Here is a 12006-nt window from a genome sequence, read left to right on the forward strand (position 1 = left end):
TTTTTAGTTGTAGATGGACACAATACCTTTATTTTGTTTATTTATTTTTATGTGGTGCTGAGGATGGAACCCAGCGCCTCACACATGCCAGGCAAGCACTCCGCCACTGAGCCCCAGCCCCAGCCCCAGCCTCCTCTCTGTACCAAGTACTGCTAGCGCTCAGACCCATTTCTAGTCCACCTCTTCTAAGAAAGCGTCCTGATTAAAATTCAGCGAGCATTTGATCTCTGGCCCCCGGCTTCCCGGGAGAGCCACAGTCTGTGCCACCTTCAGCATCGAACATGATTCCATTATTCCAGGAGCAGTCCCATCTGTGGTTGGGAAAGAGCAGCCTCCTGTTGAGTGACATGGGGAAAGGGGATCCCTGCGCCCAGCCCCCCTCCGTTTCTTGTTCCCCAGCCAGGCTTGGGGCCCGCTGGGGTTGGCCCACTCTCATGTCTCCAGCTGCCCCTGCTGCCCTGTTTTTGGTTTCTCCAGATCCCAGCTGTGGAGCCACAGAGCCAGCGAGAGTTCAGCCAAGGGCGGCTCAGCGAACTTCAGCGTTACATGGACAAGTAGCATTTGGGAATTAAAAGCAGGGCAGAGCGGAGCCCAAATCACACCGTGTTGGAAACGAGGGGAAGCAGTTTGCTGGCTTATTTTTCCCATCTTGCTTTCATCTAAAAAAAGAAGCTACTTAGAAATACAGTCCCCCTCAGGCTGCTAAGCCAGATGGCCCCTAGATGCTCAGCCTGCCAAGTGTGTATATATAATTATTCATCTTCATGGAATCACACCCAAGTTTGAATTCAGTCACTGACACTTTTTTTTTTTTTTTTTTTGCTACTTGATCTACAGCCAGTGATACCTTCTGAACTTTTGTTTCTTCTTCTGTAAAATGCCATCACTAGTGTCTGCTTTGCCCATCTCAGGGTGTTTTTGGTGGGATTGGGTGGACTCAATGTAAAATATAATAGCACTTTGTAATCTGCAGAGCACTAGACAAATCTCCTTTGCTGTTAATAAGAAAAAGTGCCATATTTTGTTTTTGTGGTAATGTGCTACTACTTAATGAGCACTTACTCTGTGCCAGATACTGTGCTAAGTGTTTTACATGCATTGTTTCATTTAATCCTAACCTCATCTCCATTCTGCAAACTAGGTGAGGTTCAGAAAGATTTGCTGGCCTAGTCACATCATGCAGCACATAGGTGATGAAGCCAGGACTTGAGCCTAAATTGTGGGGCTCCAAGGCCAGTGCTTTTAACCCCTGTTCATTACTGTATTGCTCTTGCTTGCTCTAACACACCACACACACACACACACACAAGTCCTTGATCCTATATAGACTAAAATAACCCACACTTTGTTCTCTAACTAAATACACTAAGCAATTGAGTCAACTGCTACATTTATTGAAGACCCGCCCGACTTGAGTCTCGACCATAAAGTGCTTTGCTCACAGTGAAGACGGGCTCCTCCCATCCATGCCTGCATCTCCTGTAAAGTGAACAATTCAGGACACAAACCCATTGGTGCTCTATCCTATAAACCAGGGAGCCAACCAGCTGGCAGAGAAATGTTTAAAAATCTCTAACACACGTTGTAGGTTGGTGATTCCACATCACTAATCAGCATGCTCTAGATGTACATTGGGATCACTTGGAGCTAGGTAGAGATACAGATGCCTTGGCCACGTCTCGGAGATCCAGAGATGCTGATTCCAGAAGGCTTAGTGTGGGCCAGTTTTGTGTACGGTAAGCTCTAGGCGTGTGCCTGATCTGCCGCCAAGCTTGGGAGCCTTCACTAGGACTTAGGCCTTTTAGCCTATTTTCTTTTAGGAACAAGAGTCAGTGCTGGTTGTAATAAAGAATCTTTCAACTATAGAATTGGAAAAGCAATTAAATGATTTAGTCTGTGGGAAAACCAGAGCTCTGAGAACTCTGAACTTTTGCACATGATTCCATTATCCAGGAACAGGAATGTGAGTACAGGAGGCAGGGGTCACTGGAGCCATCTTGGAGGCTGGCTGCCCACAGGGTTGAAGATGAGTTCAGAGCGGGCAGTTAGCAGATCCTTGAATTAAAATCCAGTGCTGGGGGTGTAGCTCGGTGGTAGAGCACTTGCTAAGCATGGGCAGGGCCCTGGGTTCATCACCAACACTGCAAAAAAAAGCCCCCCAAAGTTTCTAATTTGCAGTCTAGTGCTTTTTCTCAGGTAGTGGGGGGAGTACTGAGGATTGAACCTAAGGATACTTTACTGCCAAACTACATATGTAGACCTTCCTTTTTTAAAAATTTATTTTTGGGGGGTACCAGGGATTAAACTCGGGGGCACTCGACCACTGAGCCAGCCCTATTTTGTATTTTATTTGGAGACAGGGTCCTGAGTTGCTTAGTGCCTTGCTTTTGCTGAGGCTGGCTTTGAACTCACGATCCTCCTGCCTCAGCCTCCCAAGCCGCTGGGATTACAGGCATACACCACCGCATCCAGCGGCCTTCTTGTTTTTTTTTTTATTTTGAGACAGGGACTTACTAGGTTGCTGAGGCTGGCTTTGAACTTGCTATCCTCCTGCCTCAGCCTCCTGAGTCATCTGGGATTACAGGTGTGTGCCACCGTACCTGCCTGCAGTCTAGTGCTTTAAATAGATCCATGGATGCTAGGATTTTGTCCTCACAAAACACCAGTCACCGTGACACCTATGCTTTCCAGCAACTGTACCTGGGAGTTTTTGTGAAAGGAAGAGGCGTGGCCTAGAAGGCCTGTGAGCGTAGACCCAGAGGGTCATTGCCATGTGTGCTCCCTCGTTCTATAAGGTTAGGGGTGGCCTGCACTGTGACTGGCCCTGTCCTCGTGGGACCAAATCTAGAGGACCTCAAAGGCAAGTCAGCCATTCCACATGACAGATGTTGGATGTGTGTGTTACTCATCAGTGACACAGGAGGGTCAGTTCAACATCAGCAAAGGAGAAGGAGTAAGAAGGCTTCACAGAGTGTCATGTTCTTGAGCTTAATATTTTTATTATATATTGCTGCCTATTAAATTATCCACAAATTTAATAGCTTAGAACAAACAGCTCCCTTTCAATGGCTCAGGAACCCTTTCAGCAGAGCAGCATGCTGGGTGGTTCTGGTTGAAGGTCTCCCAGAGAGTGGCAGTCAGGATGTCAGCTGGGAGGCTCTACTGGCTGGAGGACCCACTTCCAAGATGGCTTGCTCATGTGGTCAGTGGTGAAAGGCCCCAGGTCCCCACCACATGGAGGTTCCATAGAACTGCTGCTCGACACTTGGCAACTGGTTTCTCCCAAAGCAAGTAAGAGAGGGTAAGATGGAAGCCACAACCTGTTCTATGACCCATCCTTGGAACCCCATCATCATTTCCACACTATGGTATGGACATAGGTCCGTCCTATCTGGTATGGGAGGGGACTCACAGGAACATGAGTACAGGATGCAGGGGTCACTGGGGCCATCTTGGAGGCTGTTGCCCACCGTGCTATAAATGAGTAAGCTGTTCTAGCTGGATGAGAGAAGAAATGCACTGCAGGCAGAGGAATAACAACGGGTAAAATCATAGGACTGTGAATAGCAGGGTGTAACGTGTTAGGGATGTTGTAACCGGTATGGGAAAAAATGGGTAAAAAGGACATAAGAGTTCACTGGAGTCAAGGAGGACCATGTGTGCGAAGTGCACGAGTCAGGCCTTTATCCTGAAGGCCGGCAGTTTTCCCTCCAATGCCAAAGCTATACCCACATCAATTAAGTCAGAATCTCCGAGAGTGCTCCCCCACACCAGTAGTTTTCAAAGTTGCTCAGATAATTCCAAATTGCAGCCAAGGTTGCCCGCCAGTGCCGTAGGCAACATGAAGTAGCTGAAAGCCTTGAAGCAGGAGACTCCTGTGATCTCATTTCCAGTCTCCTCTGTGATGGAAAAGTGTGGCTGTACCTTCTTTCTCTGCTCATGCAGAAAATTCCATTTTAGAACTCATAAGTCCCTGGCATCTGTGCTCACCCCCTCACTCAGCTATTATAAGTTTCAGCATCTCTGCTACTAACAGTGAAGCAGAAATAACTAAACTGTAGCATCCCCAAGTAAGTCCCCAGCATCTTAAATTGCCTCTTATTTACAAACTTCCAAACCAACATTGATGCCTACGTTCCTACCCTATACTAGTCAGTCTTGAGGTCTTTTCCCACTGAACACTGTTGTACAGTATGTGCTTCTCTCTTTCTCACAATGTTCCCTTTTTTTAGGGGGGGGGGCAAGGTACTGGAGATTGAACTCAGGGGTACTCAATCACTGAGCCACACCCCCAGCCCTGCTTTGTATTTTTATTTAGAGACAGGGTCTCACTGAATTGCTTAGAACCTGTCTTTTTCCGAGGCTGGCTTTGACCTCTTGATCCTCCTGCCTCAGCCTCCCAAACCACTGGGATTACAGGCGTAAACCACCACGCCCAGATCTCATAGAATTCTTATCCCACAGTTTGAGACAGCAGCGTGTATAAGGTCAGGGGTGTAGGCTTCTGACACAGAGCCACCTATGGATTTGAACCACCTCCTGATGCCACTACTTTCTAATCTGGTGACTTAACTTCTCATGGCCTCAGTGAACTTATCTGAAAAAAAAAAAAATGATACACCTACTTCAGAAGATTCTCAAAAAGCCTCTCTCTCCCTAACAATTGACATGCAGTCAGGGCTCATAAATGCTATCTATTACCCAGCACCAAAATGGCACCTTGACGTTCTATTGTGTCAACTTACCCCAGTCTGCTGCATTTTCCCCATTACCAGGTAACTTGAGCCATTTCTAGTTTTTAGCTACAAAATACATTTCTTTGTATAGGTTGGTAGGTTTTTCTCTCCTCTTGATGTTTCAGATGTGGCAACTGAAGAATGGGGAAGAGAAGTAACCTGTCAAAGATCACACTGCTTTTAGTGATGACCAGGCCTGGGGCCAGGTCCCGGACACCCTGAGGCCTGACCTCTTGTTGTTCTCACCCTGCCACCCAGGCCCTGTTGTGACTGGAGACAGGAAGATGGGCCCTTCTTGCCTCCTCCCCTTGAGGCTGAGTGATTCTGATCTCCCACTGTGTCCTCTGACACCTCCCCTCCCGCCCTTTCATCATCCTAGAGGTCCCTCATCAATCCAGTATAATTGGAGCAGCGTCCCCATAGGTCCCCCTGGGAAATGGAAGCAGACAATGACTAATGCTTTGGAGACCTGGACTCATCTCTTGGCGCCTCTGGATCTCCACGGGTTAGTGTCGTGCAATCCTGTTCAAAGTCCTTTCTTCTGCCATTGAATCCACCCTCCTAGAACAGTGATACTTAGATGAACCACAGAGATGCTTTTCTGACCCTGACCCTGTTCTTGAAAATATGAGCACTCCAAGGGTCACAATGCAGGTCCCTCAGTGGCAGATGTGGTCCAGCCTCCTGACTCCAAGTGATGCTAGGAGGAGAGCCCTGGGGCCAGGAGGCGGACCTGGCGAACAAGCTGAGTGATGTTCAGTTTTCCCTTGCGAAAAAGGACTGTGCCCAGCTCCCAGCTCCGGGAGGTTACTTGGATAAATGACATAACTAATGTGGAGTCTGGAGCTCTGGGCTCAATATATGGTGGCTATTGTTCCCTAGAGCAGGAACAGTTAAGAGCCTGGACTTAGGAGCCAGAGAATCTGTCACATCCTAGACACCCCTTTACTCGCTGTGTAGTCTCAGACAGCTTAATTCACTTAATGAATTTACTGGTTTCAGGTAGTAAGCGAAGGACCTTAGAGATTATTTCATGTTGATTTCTCAACAATTTATCAAGGTACTGATTTCATGAATGAAGATACTGAGACGTGGATTTAGTAATTTTTACGTAGTCGTTCTATTCCTTTTTTCCTGATTACTCTCCAGCTTGCACGCTCTTTTGCCAAACACACCCATCTTCTCTCCCTCCAAGGTTTAAGCATTTTCTCTTGCTTTTAAGCTCCGGATCAGGCCACAGACTCTGAAAGGCCCCTCACGCCTTCTCTTTCCCAGGTTCCATTCCTCCCCTCGGTTCCAGCCTGGCTGCAGACTGCTCCCACCCTGCCAGCCTGGGCGCTCCTCTCCCTCCTGCCTGCGAGTTCCCTTTGTGTGTCTCCTCTCTGGGCCCTTGTATTGCACCCTGCTTCCCCTAACAAAGGATTTCCTAAACATACATCTCCCTGGCCAACTGGATGCAACCAACACGGCTTGACTGTACGGAGTGGAGAGTTCTAGGTATAAATTCATTTTTATCCCTCAATATGTTCAGGGAGTCGTCCCTTCTTTGTTTTCCAGCATGCCGTCTGTTGGTAAGGGATCTGATGCCAGTCTGAGTCTTGGTTCTTTATTTCTGGAAACTTCGAAGGCTGATCTTTATCTTTGAAGGTCACACTTTTTCACCAATATGTGTGCCTAAGATAGACATCTCTCTTTGATGGGAAGACTGATGAATAAAAGATTTGGTTGGTTAATATGGAAAGACAGCTGGCGCAGATTTCCTCAGCGCGTGTGAGTTTTTCTTGACACAAAGGATCTCTTTCCCGAGTGGAAGGGCTGACTGCGCTCTGGGTAGGTGAGCAGCGCCTGTGGATAAGCAGGCTGCTTGGCCAGGCGTGGTGGGGCTCGGCTGTAATTCCAGCAAATGAGGAGACTAAGGCAGAAAGATTGCAAGTTCGAGGCCTGCCTCAGCAATTTGTGAGACCTTGTGTCAAAGTTAAACATAAGAAGGACCAGATGTAGCTGAGTTCAATTCCCCGTCTTCTCCACTACCAGAAACAAAGAAAGAAAAAGAAAAACAAACAGCCTCCTCTCAAAGCATCTTAGGATCCCCATAGGTGCAAAAATAAGAAATGGAACAATGAACGGGTTAGGGGCCTGTTAGTGGCAACATATAGAAAACAGAATTGATCCGGTTTAAGCAAAAAGGGGATTTATCAGTGTAGGAAGTTGGAATTGGGGTTGCTGAGTGCCCATATGGAGGCCTGGGGGTGGCCAGAGCCCAGACTCCCAGCATCCTGGGAGGACCCTGGCAGTAGTCCCTCCCAGGGATCAGATTATTGGACCCCATGGAAGGAAGCCCGAGCTGCTTGGCCCATGTATACACCTCTAGGACCAAGCACTGTGGATGAGGATAGGTACTGAGCAGCTAGGCTTGTGCCACACCTGCCTATTACACAGGCACAGTGCCGTGACTGCTGACCAGACCACATGGGACCGCACTTTCTGATGCCACCAGACCCTATTCCTGGGAAGGGTTGCTTTTTGCTTTCCTCTCTGGGACCTCTGGTTAAATTTACATATATATATATGATACTGGGGTACTCTACCACTGAGCTGCATCCCCAGCCCTTTTTATTTTTAATTTAGAGACAGGGATCCTCCTGCCTCAGCCTCCCTCGTAGCTGGGATTACAAGTGTGCACCACCACACCCAACATCTGTAAGTTTTGTTTTTAGTATCAAATGGTGTGTCCAAAGTAGGGATCTTGAGTTGCACTCTGAGCCTCCTCTAAGCTACTTTGGGTGGCAGGCCACACTCCCTGCATCCCTGGATGGGATACCTGGTATAAATAGGGCAGTGGCCTCCCAGGGAGCTGCCCTTTCTCCCTTTGAGATCTTAGCTTGAGTCACTATTTTTACTTGTTTTTTTTTGTTTTAATTTATTTGGTTTCACCCCCCCCCCTTGTGTTTTACACCACACCCCCTCATTCTTGGAGGAACAGAGGCCGTCTCAATCAATTTAGCCACTACACCATGACACCACAGCCTGGGGGCTGAAACAACAGGCCTTCCTTACAGTTCTGGAGGCCTGGAAGTCCAAGGGCAATGTGCTGGCCAGTCAGTTCCCGGTGGGCTGCCCTCTTCTTAGCTTGCAGATGGCCACCTTTTACTATCTCCTCACATGGTGGAAGGACATCTGGTCTTTCTTCCTGTTCTTCAAGCAGTCTACCACGCGCTATACCCCAGGCCCTTTCTCATCATGCCTTCATGGGGACCCCACCTCGTGAGCTAAAACCCAACCATCTTTCCAAAGGCCCCGACTCTGAATACCGTCACATTAGAGGGTCAACGTGTGAGTCTTAGGAGAACAACACGGATACTCAGTCATAACAGGTGCTTGTTGTAGAAAGTTCTGAAAAATTCAAAAACATAAAATTGAAGAAAAGCACAAAATATCCTACCATCTAAAGGTAAATAGGACTGGAAACTTACAGCTTGTTTTCTTCAAATGTTTTTCGTCTCTGGGGATTGAATCCAGGGGATTTCACTAAGTTGGTTAGGACCTCTCTAAATTGCTAAGGCTGGCTTTGAACTTGTGATCCTCCTGCCTCAGCCTCCTAAGTTGTTAGGATTACAGGTGTGTACCGCAGTATACCATTACATTAAAAATATATATATATATTTGGGGGGGTACTAGGGATTGAACTCAGGTGCACTCAATTACTGATCCCCGTCCCCAGCCCTTTTTTTTTTAATTTCTTATTTTTTTATTTTGAGACAGGGTCTCATTGAGTGGCTTAGCACCTCGTTTTTGCTGAGGCTGGCTTTGAACCTAAAATCCTCCTGCCTCAGCCACTGGGATTACAGGTTATGCACCATCATGCCTGGCTTAAGATACATACTTTGAATCAGACCTGTAGTCCTAGCACTGAGTAGGCTGCCGCAAAAGGATCACTAGAGTCCAGGAGTTTGAGCAGGGCATGGGCAACTTAGTGAGACCTTGGCTGGGGATGTAGGTGGGTGGTAGAGTATATATTTAGTATGGATGAGGCCTGGGGTTTGATCCCCAGCACCACGGGATAAAAAAGTATACTTTTATACAAAACTTTATATCTTATAAGCATTTTTAAAATATCATTTTTTTAATTGTAGTTGGGTACAATACCTTAATTTTTTTTTAATATTTAGTTTTAGGTGGACACAGTATCTTTATTTTACATTTATGTGGTGCTGAGGATCAAACCCAGCACCTTGTGCATGCTAGGTAAGCACTCTACCACTGAGCCACAGCCCCAGCCCTTTATTTGTTTTTATGTGGTGCTGAGGATTGAACCCAAGGCCTTGCGTGTGCTAGGCGAGTGCTCTATGGCTGAGCCACAACCCTTGCCCCTCTTATAAGCATTTTACTACAATAAAATCTTTTTTTTGGGGGGGGGGTACTAGGGATTGAACTCAGAGGCATTTGCCCACTGAGCCACATCCCTAGCCTTATTTTGTATTTTATTTAGAGACAGTGTCTCACTGAGTTGCTTAGCAAATTGCTTTTCCTGAGGCTGGCTTTGAATTCAAGATCCTCCTGAGGCACTGGGATTACAGGCATGCACCACTGCACCTGGCTCACAATAAACCCATCTTTATAAATATTTTATAATATTTATATATCATTTTAAAGACAAAATACTCATACCTGAACTGAATCATAATTTATGTAACCAATCTAATGTTGGGTGCTGAGCTTGTTTTTACATTTTTTTTAAGAGAGAGTGATAGAGAGAGAGAGAGAGATAATTTTTTAATATTTATTTTTTAGTTATCGGCGGACACAACATCTTTACATCTTTGTTTGTATGTGGTGCTGAGGATCGAACCCCGGCCGCACGCATGCCAGGCGAGCGCGCTACCGCTTGAGCCACATCTCCAGCCCATTGTTTTTACATTTTTACTATAAAAATTAACATTATTCCTTGTGATGGAACTATTCAGTGTCTTGACCACAGAATAGAGGTAGTCCCACGAAATTACAAATGATGAGATTGCATGGAACATGGCTGGGGGTATAGCTCAGATCACTTGCCTCACATGCACAAGGCCTTGGGTTCAATCCCCCAGTGAGGCCCTAAGCAACTCAGTGAGATCCTGTCTCCAAATAAAATTTTAAAAAGGGCTGGGGATGTGACTCAGTGGTTAAGCGCCCCTGGGTTCAGTCCCCAGTACCAAAAAGTAAAAAATAAAAACAAAAACAAAAACAAAAAAGTGACAATTGAACAAAAGCCTTTGTAACATAGACAAAACGTGCATATTGGGGTCAGGCAGACTTGTGTCCAAATCCTGGCTCTGTCCTTTTAAGTGTGTGGCCTTGAGCTAGACCCTGACCTTGAGCTTTAATTTCCTCATTTACAGAAGGTAGATAGAAGGTGCTGTGAGGTCAGGATCAAATAATAAATATAAAGTGGTACAAAAATGTAGATGGGAAACACTGTCATAACCCATAGGTGATGTTGAGGGTCCATCCTCCATAGTGTCCTTGTTTTGGGAGGGCCTTACTTGGAGATAGAAGCCCAAAGGGAAGGGCTGGAGCTCTCTTTCTCTCCAGAATCCAGCCCCAAGATGAAGCCTAAACCTTCTCTAGTGCTGATTTAGATGAAATCCTCACTGCAGCCATAAGGACAGCTCTTCTCTGAAGAGGGGCTTCATTTTTAACAAAAGCTCCCTGTGCGCCTTCTCTCTTCCCCCCGCCTGATCAAGGTGTGGTCTTAAATCTGCTTCACTGATTGCAGAAACCTGGATTGCTTCAACACACTTGATCTATTTTCATCTCGCTACCACTTGCTTAAAATAAAGAGCTCATTGCTATTCTGCCCACGGCTGCGTCTAAATCATAACTGAGCTGGGAGCTGAATTCATTTTTCTCTCCTGTGCTAAATACCGTTTCTATCTTGGCAGAGCCTCCAAGTGCTCGGATGGCAGGGTCTGCTGGGCAGTCAGTGCCTGGGCCTGAAGGAAGAGACAGGCGCCAAGGACCCCACCCCAAGCAAGCTTCCTCCCAGGCCAGGTTCGTCTCCAGTGCACAGAGCCAGCCAGGATCTCTCTTTCCCTTCTCTCCGTCTTTCATTCCTGCTGAGGGGTGGGAGGCCTGTGGGACTTTAACCTGCAGCATCTCCTGGCAAAGGCTTGACTCTAAGCATTCTCTGGACTTCAGGCTCCGCTTCATTGACTCTCATTTTAGGAAAGAGAAAATTACCAAAATGGGAACATCAAAGGAGCTCCAGAGACAGTTTCATGAACATGCATTAAAAAAGGCTCTTGGAGCCAGGTCTGGTGGCGCATGCCTATCATCTCAGCAATTTGGGAGGCTGAGGCAGGAGGATCATGAGTTCAAGCCCAGCCTCTAAAATTTAGCAAGACCATGTCTCTAAATAAATAAATAAAAAAGGGCTGGGGATGTGGCTCAGTGGTAGAGTGTGTGCTTAGCATGCTCAAGGCCCTGGGCTTGATCCCCAGGAGCAAATTAACAAAAATTCTCCACAAAAAAAAACCAGAGGCTTTCTACTCCTAAAAGGAACATGGTCACAATCTAAAGCCAGCCTGAAACTCCTGCTTTTCATCTCCAATCTTCTCCTCTTGGAGCCCTACCTCCTCCCACATATCTCCTCTTCTTCTCCTTCCCCTGAGAAGGGCCAGCAATATTGTCATCATTTCACAATCAAATGAGCCCCACTGAGGGGGCCTTGTTGGCATGGTCCAGATTAGAATGCGTGGCTCCCCAGAGGACAGCCGGCCCACAGTGTCCCTCGGCCGCCTCATTATTTTAATCATTACAAGTTTCTCCTTTTCAGTTAGCCGCAGTGTCCTTGTGATAAGAAATCCTTGCCACCCACCATTGCAAACATCAGGAATAGGGAAATGCATTAGGGAAGAAGAACAAAGGCCTGATTCTAGGGCTGGGAACACCGCGGGTAACTGGGAAGACAGAGAGGGCAAGCACGCCAGAGAGTCAGGCGCACAGGAGAGAGAATCAGGCTGGCTTCTTGCTCTCAGTCACAGCCATTCAGAAATGGCCCCGTGAAGCAAAGGGTTTGGGTTTCCAGAAGCGGAGGTGGGTGGCAGTGAGCCAGCTATGGGAAACGGCAAAAAAATAAAAGCAAGCTCTGAAGCTAGCCAGCCTCCGTCCCATGCCCAGTCTAGTACTGAGTGGCCTGGTTACTGTGGACACGTTAATTTCCATTTCTGAGCCAGTTTCCTCATCTGTAAAACAGGAGAATAAGGATGATATCTCTGGGGCTGGGATT

This window comes from Marmota marmota, unplaced genomic scaffold (genome assembly GCF_001458135.2).
Source record: "Marmota marmota marmota unplaced genomic scaffold, marMar, whole genome shotgun sequence".
In the NCBI taxonomy this organism is placed as follows: domain Eukaryota; kingdom Metazoa; phylum Chordata; class Mammalia; order Rodentia; family Sciuridae; genus Marmota; species Marmota marmota.